Source organism: Saimiri boliviensis, chromosome 16, assembly GCF_048565385.1.
Source record: "Saimiri boliviensis isolate mSaiBol1 chromosome 16, mSaiBol1.pri, whole genome shotgun sequence".
Lineage (NCBI taxonomy): Eukaryota > Metazoa > Chordata > Mammalia > Primates > Cebidae > Saimiri > Saimiri boliviensis.
In genome coordinates this window covers 57,249,428-57,263,593 of record NC_133464.1, presented here as the reverse complement: position 1 = coordinate 57,263,593, position 14,166 = coordinate 57,249,428, and the positions used below count along the sequence as shown (strand labels likewise).

Sequence of the window (14,166 nt, the reverse complement as noted above, 5' to 3'; positions counted from 1 at the left end):
GGAGTTGCCAGGAGAGGAGGATGTCAAAGGAGGAGAGGGAGCTGGAAATGAGCTGGAACGTGGAGCAATAGCTGGAGCAGAGCAGGTAGCAGGATGGCCTGAGAACCCAGTGGAAGCTGGGAGGGGTGGGGGGCAGTAGTTGGCTGAGAAGGCATGGTCAGGTGGGCACTCAGCCCAGACTGCAAGCAGGTTCCTAGCCTTGGAGAACTTTCCATGGGGTCCTGCCTATAGTTGCCCTCATGAGAACATTCTTTGGGTGCCAGTCCCAGTCCTTTCCTTAATCCCAGTGTTCTCATTCTTTCCCTGGCACCTGGCAAAGTAGGTTATCGCACAATCCTCTCCCAGAGTTAAAGGATAATTTTAATAACTGCAGGATTTTGTGTTGGTAATTGGCCCCTGATAACAGAGCTGTTAATTGCAGCTCTTATCAATGTCCCTTAGAGCAAGCTGATTTGCAGTGAAAACAATGCTTTCAGGTGTAGCTTGGACTCTTTCCCAGGCTTGGCAACTTGACTTGGTTCAAGGTCAGAATATCCTGTTAGAATCTGGAGGTGAGGACTTGGAAGCCTGACTCGTATGCTGTGGTCAACATCAGCAGTTTTTCCTGGTTTTCATAGTTTCACGTACAAGATTTTTTTTTTTTTTTTTGAGACGGAGTCTTGCTCTATTGCCCAGGCTGCAGTGCAATGGTGCAGTCTTGGCTCACTGCAACCTCCGCCTCCTTGGTTCAAAGAATTCTCCTGCTTCAGCCTCCTAAGTAGCTGGGATTACAGGCACCCACAACCATGCCTGGCTAATTTTTGTATTTTTAGTTGAGATGGCATTTCACCATATTAGACAGGCTGGTCCGGAACTCCCAAACTCAGGTGATCCACCACCTTGGCTTCCCAAAGTGCTGGGATGAGCCACTGGGCCCAGCTAACCTACAGCATTTTAGCCTCATCTCCTGCTATGTTAACAGTTAGTACGAGGACCCAGAGTATTTGCAGTTACTGGACATGCCTGATGTTTTCATATCTGGAAACAGCCTCTTCTTGAATCTCTGAAAGCCTTGATTTGCTCATCTTAAAAATGGGGCAGTCATCCCATACTCATAATATTGCTGTGTGAAAGGTGGTATGATTGAAAGAGCATGGATTTGAGGGTCAGATAAACAAAGATTTAATTTCTTCTCTCCCGTTTACCACATTATTGCGTGGTCTTGGATTATTAATAATTTCTTAACTAATAAAATGCATGTAATCATATTGATTTTATTTGGCACATCAAGGCAATCTTAGGCAATATTTTCCTCCCTTTCTTCCTCACCCATGTGTCTTGTCCTGGAAGTCTTAGTTCCCTGCTGGATATGTCATGGTGGCTTATCATGGAATCTTATGCTCTTAGGCTGCCTGGGCTCTCAGAATGCCTCTCCTCCAGGCCACACTCAAGCAGTGTTACCATTCTCAGCCTACTATTCCTCTTTGCTGCACTGGACCACTCCTCTCATCCTCATCCCACTCCCCCAGAGAGGTTGATCTCAATTAGGTGTTGGGAGGAAAGCAATCTGTTTAGGGAATTCATTATCAATGTGCTAATGAACCATCAATCTTTAACCCTTACAGGAATATTTCCCCCGTGGGAACATTTGCATTTTCCAGCTGAATTCCTAATCCATGGAAGAATCACCCTGGTAGAACTTCTGGCTAGAGGACAAAGGGAAGTGTAGAATTTCAGGCATTATAGAAGAGGCATTGGTGATAAAGCTGGACAGGGAGGGTCGTGCTCATGTTGGTCAATTATGCCTTGCTCTGAAGCACCTCACTTCCCTGCAGTGCCTGTACCTAAAGCTATCCCTGGGCAGTGTGTGAACAAAGAACACAGCAATTCTAGATCTACATCTACAGAGAGATGCTATCTATCTGCACCCCGATACTGTTCTTCAAATATCTGAAGGATTAAGATCTGGCCTGTTGTTAAAGTTATTGTTTAGAATTGGCATGGCCCATTTTATTTTCAGAGTCCTTTTTATTCATTAATTAGTTATTCATTTATTTAATGCAGTTTTTAATTATATGCTTATTCCATCTTGCAAAGGTGGAATTGTTCAGGGGAACATTTAAAAGAAGTTAACAGTACGACAGCGCTTATAATGGTGCTTTAATCTTAAATTAATATTCCTCCTGTTTTCACATTACCAGAACAATTATCCCAAACTGTACCAGAAGCAGGAAATTATGTATTGCCCTATATATGGCATTCCCTCCCAGAGAGCACGCTATTTATCATGGCTTTTTAATCTCCTTTGTGTGCGATGGAAGATAAAACATCTCAACGATATTTCAGTGTTTGGAGAAGATTAAAACACCCGCAAACCTTCGTGTTTGTTTCATTCACTCCGTGCTGCATCTAACTGGGTCAGAGTTTAGGTGGGTTCAGCAATGCGGCTGTTTATTTGGAGTTTCTGGGGACTCTCTGAAAAAGTCACATAAGCAACCCTAGCAGGAGAAACTGGACATGTGCAGGTTTCTCTCAATATTTCCTTTTCCTGGTACTTCCCCCTTTTCAGACTGGTGCTAGCTAGAGTGTGCCTGGTGACATTCACTGAGATAAGCGTAAAGAGGAAAAAGCCGGCATTTAGATCCCTGGACTGGCTGGGGATTTCTTTTAAAGAAGAGCTCCTGACTTAGGAGAGATGGCTTGTCTATTACACAGGGGACATTGTGCCAGAGACTGTGGACATACACAGTTGCCCAAGAGATGTTACAGAACAGCAACCAGGGGCTCTGTGGGGAAACTAGGAAGGGGCCCTGCCTCAGCTTGGCAGGCTCAGGACAGTTCCCCAACAGGCTGGCTTCAGCCCCTCCTGCATCCTCTGAGGAAGCCCCTCTAAGTGAGAGCAGTCCTCCCGATTGGCCTTGTGGAAAAGCGGTGTTGTAGGTGCTCGTGGCAACTTTTCCCCCTTGGCAGAGTCCCAGCTAGGTAGCTGTTACCCTTGACCCACCTGTTCTTACCTTTCGGGGACTTCTTTGTTCTCTGTGAGCTGCTGGGTCCTGATAGACTCGTCGCTGATAAGCATTGTGGTTGGTATTAGTTTACCGCATCACACCCTCTTGATAAGGCGCTGTGAGCCAGTGAGCATCTCTGTTCCAGTGGCTGCTCGTGGGATGTCGTCATCTCCTTCAGTGCCTTCTTTCCTCTTCCAGGCCCTAAAGAGGCTATCGCCCTTGGCTTTATCTTCCATGTCCCTGTCCTTTATTACATTACTTTGATCACAGATCTTGGTTCCTCTCATACCTCCTACTATCCCAATGCTATCCCAGGCCCAACCTGCATTTCCACTACCAGTGGGACCATTTCTCACAGGCTTCTGGCCAGTGCTTCAGACTCCTGCTCCTAAAACATCCTCTTTTCTCCTGCCACCACTGTGCCACTGTCCTTGCCCAGCTCTCCCCAACCCACCAGTCTCCAGTCCTCTTTTTTCTGCCTGGAGGACCCCCACATGCCCGCTCCTCTTCCCAGGCCCCTCGCCGCCACCCTCTTCATCTCCATGTGTAGCTCTGTCTAGAGTGCTGACAGCGTTGACCGCCCTTCCTGACTCATCCCTCACCATCTCCAGATTCCCTTCCTCATCATCTGATGCTTTTTTGAGGTCAACCTTCAATTGCTACTCAGTGCCTAGGGGGCAAAGTGCCATTTGCTGCCCTGCCAACCTGAGCCCTCCCAGGACGTATCTCCAGCCACTCAGCTCAGTGGAGAATCCATGATTTTCCAGGTATCCTCAGTTACAGTTCTGCCTTTTCCATGCCTGCCACGTTTGCTGGTGCTGCTTCTGTGGGACATAGCACTTTAGAGTGAGACAGACATGAGGCGGGGGGATTACAGGGCTCCAGCCCCTCCTCTCACAGGGCATCCTGATATCTCCTGCATGCCACCAGTCCATTGTCTTGCAGAGCCTTTCTGGATGGATGACCCCAGCCGGAAGTGATCTTTCCCTTCCTCAACTCCACTGTACTTAACCACGTGGCTCTTACTTTGTGCTAGAGTTAATTTTGCATCTGAATGTTCAACCTTCCTGTGGTAGACAGAATAGTGCCAACTCTCTCTCCTCCCGCAAGGATGTCCATATCCAAGTCTCTGGAACCTGTGGCTATGGTTTGTTACACGGCAAAGAGTAACTTAGTTGCAGATGGAATCGAGGCTGCTAATCAGTTGACTTTGAGATTAGGAGATGATCCTCAATGATCCATATGGACTTGATATCATCACAGTGAAGGAGAGAGGCAGAAGAGTCAGTGTCAGAGCGCCGTGATGTGAGAGCTGCCACCAGCCATGCTGGCTGTGAAGATGAAGGAAGGGGCCACAAGCCAAGGAATGGGAGCAGCCTCTAGTTGGAAAAGGCATTGAATGGATGCTCCTTTAGAGACTCCCTCCCTCAGTGGGAAGGAGTGTGGCCCTGGCAACACCTTGATTTTGGCCCATTGAGACCTGTGCCAGACTTCTGACCTCCAGAAGAACTGTAAGATTAAAAATGTGCATTGTTTTCAACCCCTAATTTTATGGTAATTTGTTATAGCGGCAATGGAAAACTGATACACTCTCCAGCTAGATTTTAAGCACTGAGAGGGCAGAGACACTCTTTATGCTTCTTTTTGTACCCCACAGGGTGTGGCATAGTGCCTTATATACATTAAGCACTCAGTTAATGCTTTCTCTATGGTTCTAGGAAATTCGGTAAAGAGGGCAAAGCTGGCTTTCATGCTTCCTTCTGCCCTCAGAGTCCCTTAATGCCCTCCTGGGCTCCCATTCCGGCTCCTGGTCATTAATCTTTTCTGTGATCCTCAATTATCCATATTCCTGATTTTATTTAATCTCTGTTAATGGATGATATCTCAAGGTTGGACCCTACCTGGGAATATCTGCATTTAAAAGGCTAGCCTTGTAGTTGTAAACAGAGCCACACTCAAAGGCGTTAAGGCATAGCCGTGAAAGAGCTAGGTGATGATGTTGATGGTATGGTCCTAACCCTCTGGAGGCCAAGGAGACAGAAGACACGGTCCCTTGGCTTCTCCACCAACATCCTGGGTGTCATTAGAGAAACCACGTAACCTTTCTGACCCTGAGAAGTGCTCAAGAAGCTCTGCTCGTCTCTGGGTGGCCGAACCGAGCACCTCAGCCTGGGGTAGTCTTACCCCCATGTGCTGAAGAGTATGGAAAGCCACAGGACAAATGCGGCGCATCTTCCAGTTGTCTTTATTTCAAACGGTATTTTTATATTAGAACAAACCCGAGGCCTCCTGATGCTCACCACAGTCTGTGTTCTTACACGGACCGTATGGAAAGAGGCGGTAGAGTGAACCCACCCCATGTACACCTCAGCTCAGGCCCTGTGCCTGCTCTGTCCCGTGAATGGGGGAACAGAGAAAAAACAAAACGAAACAAAAATAAACGAGTGCATTCCGAGCAAACTGCGTGACTTGCTGAATTTCTAGGCAGGCTGCCCCAACCCCATTTCCAGAGGAGGCCTGGGGTTTCAGCCGGCAGGTCCCAGGCTGATGGCCCTGTCTTGCTTGCACTTACCTTCTCACCAGAGATGGCACTTCTCCCTTCATAGCCCCCCCGGGCTCAGGTAGGTGAGCAGAGCCCCGGTCGCCTACTTGTTCTCTGGGACAACCATACTTCTCCTTTTTCTTCCCCGCGGTCTAGTTCTTTATCTTTTTGCCTCGCCTCCTGGTGTGATCCCTGTGTTATCTCCAGCTGCTGCGGGGAGCCACGGTGCTTCCCCTTCTGCTCTGACACACCTGGCTCCTGCCACGCGGGCAACGGAAGGGCCCGGAGAGACCATGACCATGATGGGAGTTCTGGCGTCAGCTCTGCCACCAGCCAGTTGGAAACCCTGAGCGGCTCACCTCACCTCTGCGGGGCTCCGTTCCTCGCTGTGGCAGACTGGGCTGGAGTACACAGGCTTAGCAAAGGGAGCAGCCGAGAACCCGGGCTCAGAACTCTCTCAGGACTCCCAACGCCCTCAGGAAGAAACCCAGCCTTCTCATTACGGCTCCCAAAGCACCTCCTGGTCTGGTCAAGCTCTACGTTGAGGATTTTGTTTTTATTCATCTCTTCAAACTCTACGGTCTGGCAAAAATGAATGACTTGAAAGTCCCAGAGCATACCCTATTCTCTCTTATTCCCGGGAATGCGCCTCTGTCGCTGTCACTTTCCTGACCCCTTTCCTTCCTCTCAGTCCCTCAGACTGTTACTTTTGGGGGGGACTCTGCAAAGACTTCACTTCCTGAAGCAGCCTTTCTGACCCCCACCGGGTCAGATTTGGTTGGGAGCTACTTTCTGGCAGGCCATGAACTTTAACTTGATTTGGGTGTGATTCTAATGGCCTGTTTACTCGTCTGAGTCCTCTTTACCTCATAGGGCCTATTCGCTTTTAGAAGGCAAGAGTTGTGGTTTGTTCCTGTGGAATCCTCGTGCCAGAACTGCACTGTCCACTAGGGTCACCCCTAGCTACAGGTGGCTATTGTGCACTCGAAATGTGGCCACTCTGAATTGAGATGTGCTAGAAGTGTCAAATCCACCCTGGATTTCAAAGACTTTGTACCAAAAAAAAAAAAAATGTAAATTAATTTTACATTCTCATTCATTATTTTTTATATTGACTACTTGTTGGAATGCTGTCTTAGGGCATATACACTGTTAAAGTATATTATTAATATTTCACCTGTTTCATTTTACTCTTTTGAATGTGGCGACTAGAAATTTAAAATTTATAATCACATATAAGGCTTGTATTTGTGACTTGCATTATGTCTTTGTTAGACTGCGCTGGTAGGAGTGTAGTGCCTGGTGCAGGTTAATGACCAAACTGGTAGACGGATCTATGTGAAGGGGTAGGTGACTGTCTTCCCACCTCAGGCTCAGCTCATGTTGCTTTGCTCTGAATGTGACCCATGGCCCTCTCGTGCTCAGTGCTTAGAGCTGGGCAGCCTGCCTATCAGTGGTCAGTAGACTCGAGTCCCCTAGAGACGGAACAACCTGAGATCGAATACTCACTTGAAGCCTATGGGCTCTGTGCCTTACCTATAAAACACCCCACTTTAAGCCTATGGGCTCTGTCTTGCAGGAACCTTTTGCACCATATTTCCGGGAATAAAATATTAACATGATATTCTGAACTGAACAGAACAGATGCTCATTCTGGTCAATTGCAACATCCCCTGATACCGTAAGGGGTGCTCATTCTTACTGGCACTAGGTGAAGACACGTTTCTTACTGTAAAGTTCTCATTTTGTAATATTTTGATTCTGTAATCAGATAAGATATACTAATTAACTTGGGACTTTTTCAGTGAAAGCTCTGCAACCATAAAAGAACAAAGAACCCTTTTCTTAATCAGTAACTGTACCTTTCCTTTGCGTGTGAAACTTCAGCTTTTTCCTCCTCCTGTACTTTATGGGGTCATTGTTAGAAGGAGGTTAGAAGGAGTTTAGTAGACTGCTTATCACTGTCAGGAGTCTTTGAACTCTGATTTCCTGATGATTTAGTGTTTACTTGGAACAGCTCTGGGTACGGTGAGAACAGTTTTCTTGAGATGCTGCAGCTCTCACTGGCCACAGAAATTCTTGAGTCTGGTTCATATTTTGAAAGCCATCTGCTTAGTATCCAACAGGTCTCAGATCCTACAGTTACACTCAGCATTTACAGAGGGCTTTTATAATTTCCAAAGTGCTTTCACACGCAGTATCTCATTTGGTCTGTACCTTCAGTTCTCCTTTAAACAAAACTCTTCTCAGAGATGCGTACACTTGCCGTCTTCAATTTCTTTCTCCTGACTCTTCATTAAACCCCCTGAATTGTGCCTCCAGGCCCACTGCTCTGTGGACACAGCTCTCATGAAAGGTCCTCACGACCTGCAATGTTGCAGATCCCGTTGTGGATTCTCAGTCTTCTCATCTTAGTTGACCCAGTGGAGTCATTTGACACAGTTGATTGCTCTCTTCTACTTGAAACTTTTTTCATTTGGCTTCAAGGATGTCATGCAGGCTTGGCTTTCTTCTGACCCCATAGGCAGTTCCTCTCCATCTTTTTGGCTGTTAGCTCCATGTTCCTCCCCACCTTTTTTTTTTTTTTTTTTTTTTGTGAGACAGGGTCTTACTCTGTCACCCAGGCTGGAGTACAGTGGCATGATCCTTGCTCACTGTAGCCTCTACCTCCTGGGTTCAAGCGATTCTCTGAACTCAGCCTCCTGAATAGTTGGGATTATAGGAACACACCACCATGCCTGGCTAATTTTTAGTTTTTTGTAGAGACGGGTTCTCACTGTGCAACCCAGGCTGGTCTGGATCTCCTTAGCTCAAGCAACCCTCCTGCTGACCCTCCCTCCTCAGCCTCCCAAAGTGCTGGGATTACAGGCGTGAGCCATCATACCTGGCCATTTCCCTGACTTTTAATCCTGGAGGCTCCTAGGTCCCGGATCTCAGATGTCTTGTCTTCTCTAGCTATAGTCACTTTGTTGGTGATTTCACTGAGTCTCATGGTTTTAAATATCACTAATAAGCTAACAATTCCTAAATATTTTTCAAGAGCCTAGATCTCTCCTCTTAATTCCAGTTTCACATATCCAGCTACCTACGTGCCACCTCCACTTGGTTGTCTAAAAACATCTCCAACTTTACGTTCCCAAACTGATGCCCTGGGCGTTCTTCTGTGGACTTCTCCATTTCAGTTAACGCCAACCTCATCCTTCCACTTGCTCAGAGCAAAGTCCTCAGAGCATCTGGGTCTTCTCTTTCTTTGCACCCGACAGCAAATGTTTTCCCCTCTGACATCCCCTCATCCTGAATGTGGCTATGTCTCATCATAGTTTCCACTGCTGTCCCCCTGGTGTGAACCACCACCATCTCCTGCCTGAGTTGTCTCAGAAGTCTCCCTGCTGGTTTCCCATTTTTGCTCTTACTCAGCACATTCCGATCTCAACAGAGCTCTCAGAGTGACCCTGTGAACGTAAGAACCGGATCATGCTGCTCCTTTACTCAGCCAGCTTTCACATACCCAGAGGAAAATCCAAATCCTTTCAATGACTTTAGAGGCCCTGTGCAATGTCGCACTCCCCTGACTTCAGAGTATTCTCCTCCACTTCATTCCAGGCAGTTATACTGGCCTCCTTGCTTTGCCATTCAATTCCAGGTGACATGGCTGTCTTGGAGATTTGCATTTGCTTTTCTCTGGAACAATTTCTTTTCAGAGAGCCTCACGTCTTTCTCCCCTTTCTCCTTTATACCTTTTACTCAGTGTCTCCTTTTCACTGAGAACTTCCCTGACCACTCTACTTAAACATGCAACCCCTGCTGCCTACGTTTCCCGACTCCTCTTTCCTACTTAATTTTTTTCTCCATGGCACTTAATACCATCTAACATACTATATATTTTGCTTAATTTATGTCATCAATCATCTGTCTCAATTAAACTGTCAGATGCAAGGGGGCAAAAGTTTTTTTATTTCCACTGGTGTATCCCCCAGCAGCTGGAACAGTGTCTTACCTATAGGGCACACTCATTAAGTATTTGTAAATAAATGAACAATCCTAGAAAATAAGCATTCTTCTTCTTTTCTCCACTGTATGAAGGAATTGGGAGCTCAACAAGACCCGAAACCAAACCAAATATTACAGGCATACGCACACACACAACACACACACACACACACACACACACACACACACACACACACACACAGAGACATACACATACACATACGAAATAAAACTTAACCCAGCACAGATATAGCATAACTGAAGTGTTTGACCCGGGGAGAGGGTAAGAACACTGGGTCAAGACAGGGTGTACACTACTTGTGTTTGGTCTGTTTGGTCTGGTTACCGAAAGAGGGTTATAACTAAGCCATAAACTAAAAAAGTTCAGGTTAATGTTTCACAAATGTATATTTTATGATAATTGTGTAAGCTTTTCAGTAAATGTTTTCACAATGACATCAAAGCAACTGTCGTTCTAACTAGGCACAATAGCAAGATTTACATGCCATCTCGAAGTTTGAGACTTCACAGCAATAGAAATGCAAAATTCTTAAATAGGAGACTAAATTAGAGAAGGTTCAGTCTCTCTCATGCCAGTATTTCTGGATCCTCGAGGTTTCAGCAGTTGATTGCCAAGTGCTGCTTAATAGGCACAAGTGACAACTCAAAGGATACCTCTTCCACCGTGACCATGCAAAGCCCAGTTTTACATAATACAGATGAGAAAATAATGTTTCAAGTCTCATTTTGAGATTTTCCCCTTCTTGTTGGAAGACCGTCTTAGCCCCCCAGAATGGATTAGCTGCCCCTTGCTGTAGTTAGGGCTGGCCTCATGGAAGTGACACCCATGAGTCATGCAGGTTCCCATCTTTAGAAGGCCTTTATACTTGATTTAATGCTTTGCTATGACTGTTTTAACATTCTTAATCATTTTTGCACAAATGTTCCACATTTTAATTTTGCTCTGTGCCCCACAGGGGCCAAGTCATACCAATAAGTCATAGCTGGGTGTGAAGTAAGAAGCACTAAGGAAGGACCAGGATGGACAAGGCAAGGGCCAGCTTCAATTACGTTTAAACGATCATAGATGAGGTCGAGTTATTTGGTAGTTTTATGAAATTTATTTGCATAAATTTCCTGCACATGTTTGGCCATTGCTTCATTTAATGATTCATTAAATTTTGTTCCATTTAAATAGCAGTTTCAAAATTCATTTCATTATGTTCTGATTGTTTTCCAGAACTCATAAATCCAAGTTTAGTGACATGGCATGTTATCCTTGGTAATACATTTTAACATTATGCCGTTCTTCTGATGAAAGGCGGGGGGGAAATGCAATATCCATATTGCTACATTCTTTTTTCCTTTAAATTTTCTTTGCTTCCGAAAAGCTCGTTTTTCAAATTTGGAATCTTAAAACAGTAATTGCATACCCAAGGGCTTATAAAGGCTAGACAGGTCATGTACCGAAAGGAAAGAGACCAGCTGCGGATGATAGGGGCTGTGGCAGATGAGGGAGTGTGTGCTACTCAAAGGGGCCTCTGGTGTCACTCCACCTCACTGAGATCATGGGAAGTGTAGGTCTGGCATTATGAGATACTTCTTTCTCCAATAAAGGGACCTCAAACATAGAAATTTATGTGAAATCTCTTGCTTTTTAAAAATGTGGGCTCAAATAAAGCACCATGTGGCTACTTTTGTAGAGGTAATTTTTGACATAATTCCTTCACTTTGTCCCAACTAGCACTGACATATTTTTCATCTCTCTCATAGGATGAGCTTTTTAATATAAGAAGTACAATGTGTCTAATTTCATCTTGAGGATCCTTAGAGAGAACTTTTGTAACATTTGACACCTATGAAGAAATGTTAAGTTTGAAAACTAACAACAGCAACCTACCAGGTTAGCTAACCTCCTGTGAGTGGGAAGAGACATTTGGTACAACTTCCGATGTTCTGGCAACCTCCAGGAGCTTCTCCATCATAGCTAATCATGCTGTGTGCTCGGTGTAGCACTGTGCAGTAAAGACATAATGGAAGCCACAAGTGGAATTAAAATTTTTTGTAGCAGCCACATTAAAAAAATAAGACACAAGTGAAATTAATTTTCATAAAATGTTTTGTTTAATTGTGTATCTAAAATATTACCATTTCAACATGTGATCAAAGTAAAAATTATTGATGAGATATTTTACCTTCTTTTCTTTTATGCAAGATTAAAAAATATCTTGTGTATCTTTTCTACTTAAAACAAATGTCAGTTTGGAGTAATCATATTTCAGGTGTTCAACAGCCACACAGGGCTAGGGGCTGCCATGTTGTAAAGGTTAGGTCATGCTGTGCTTTTACACTCAGTCATTCAGCTAGGAAAGTGGTGTATTTAATAGTTTTGCTGAGTAATTTGGACCTTTATACACTCTGTCCTTCTCACTCCATTGACTTGCCCCTAAGTATTAAGTGCAGAATTCTGATACCCAGCTGGGGCCTAGCATTTGTCTGGTGTCTTAGTTTGGGCTGCTGTCACAAAATGTCATAGATTGGGTGGCTTATTAACAACACAAATTTATTTCGGGTAGTTCTGGGACACAGAATTCTGAGATCAGGGTGTCAACATGGTCAACTTCTAGTGAGGGGCTTCTTCCAGGCTACAGACTGTCAGCTTTTCCTCACATGGAGGAACGAGGACAAAAAGCTCTCTGGCATTCCTTACATAAGGGCACCAATTCCGTTATGAGGGCCCCATCCTCGTGAGCTAAACACCTTCCAAAGGCCCTGCCTCCTGATACTATCACTTAGGGCTAAAGATTTCAACCTTGAATTTTGGGGGAACAAACATTCAGTCTGTAACACAGAGTTTGAGAATATTTGGGCAGGGCAGAAACAGCATCAGAAAAATAGAGAGTATGACAAATTTGAAAATGCTGAAAATAGTCGCAGTGGTCCTACTTAAAATTTTCAGGGGACAGTGTCCTATAGGTGCAGGAAGAGTTTGCCTCTTTCTCATGGTGAGAGGTGTAGGGGGTTAGACACATGCAACTAACTATGGTGGAAACAGGTGTCACTGAGAACCCAGATGCTGTAACTCAGGTGTTTGGATGGGAGGCAGGCAGAGGCTTCTGCCTTGGGGCAGATGAGCAATGAGAGGATGCTCTTTGCCTCTAGCTTCAGAAACCAGCTCACCTAGCCTTGGAGGAACCCATGGGTGATTTACAATATCCAAGAGGTATGCGATATGAAAAACCCAGGTACTGATGTTGGGATGAAGTGAAGGTTCGCCTCAATGCTTAGTCAGGAGATGGCAAGAGGAATTTAGAGGGAAGTCTGGTTCTAGGTCTCTGGGCAGATTCCATCCAGTGGGGTTCAGAGATAAACCTGAAGTTTGTTGTCTCCTGAGTCCATTCATCCCTTGTGATGGTGGTGGGGAAATACTTTCGGGCACTGTTATGGCTCCTTAGTCCAAACTTTCTCTGTGGAGGGTATAAAGCTTCTCTTTCCCCCTAATTAGTGTATGCTACCTTTCAACACTTGGGTTCTTGTTGCCTTTCTGTATTTGCATAGAAGTTTGCACTGGTTTCCATTAGTTGCCATTTTTACTAGTTTGGTTCTGCATTTTGTCAACAGGAATGATTTTGCTGCAGATTGAAAACATAAGTATTTGGCCGAAAATTCTGTAATTGGGGGTTTTAGTCTTCTAAACCACAATAATATGGCTAAATTTGGGTAGTTCCTGATATAGGATATGCTTAGGGAGTGAGAATGTTGATTTGGGGTTCAAGTCAGGCTGAGGAATAACCTTAAGAACTTGAGTCCAAGTACGAGTTACTAGGGTGGGCTATAGAGATTGTGGGCACAGGGTCGTAATTATTGTAGGTACAAGGGCATAATCATGACCCTGGAGAATTTGGGTTGTCTGTGTTCTTTGACTTGTGTAATTTCTCCTGCTTAGAAATCATTCCCTTTTCTTTAACACTAATTTTAAAAATTTTCAATAACTATTTAAGAATTTCCCTCATAATTCTTGTTAAATCAATCTACTCATTCATGCATGCATTCATTTATTAACTATATTCCTCAGTGTACAAATGTTTATTGGACACCAAATGTCAGGCACTGGGCTAGGTACTAGAGATTCAAACCAATGAAGCCACGGTCTCCATCCCTAAGAAGCTCAGCACCTGGCAAATTCTTCACACTTCAGCCCACCTTGGGTCACTGGAGTCTATCCAGTTATCTCTCAGTATTCATTTAACTGGTTTTATGTTCAATTTGTGTTTGTTCCTAATATATTCCCTGAAGTGACCAGGCATTTTCATTAGCAAAAATTATGCTTTCTCCTTTCCTTATCATCATAGGGCCTGGTATTCTGCACAGAGTAGGCTTTAATACGCATTGTTAACAGAGGGACCACTTTTCAGGGTAAATAAATGAGGTCAGCTGAAAAAGCTTCTATTTTGAATCTGTAGACTAAATACAGCCTCTGTTGCCCTTGTATGCACCAGATACCCCACAGATACCCTCTTGCGAAAGTACAGCAGTGTGTTTGACTTTTAATGACAGGAGGATTAATTTAAAGTTAAATTTACACGGATGTCTTCCTTGTGTGTTGCAACCGTTCAAGAAGTACGGTCTGGGGAGGTCCCCTAATGA

At 44.7% G+C, this 14,166-nt stretch overlaps 1 non-coding gene across 1 annotated transcript; it reads left to right on the top strand.

Annotated features, from left to right (window-relative positions):
• Positions 1-5,270: 5,270 nt before the first annotated feature.
• LOC120365841 (small nucleolar RNA SNORA51) lies at positions 5,271-5,402 on the top strand. The gene has a single exon (XR_005580685.1). It is a non-coding gene; the product is annotated as a small nucleolar RNA SNORA51 (small nucleolar RNA).
• Positions 5,403-14,166: the final 8,764 nt, after the last annotated feature.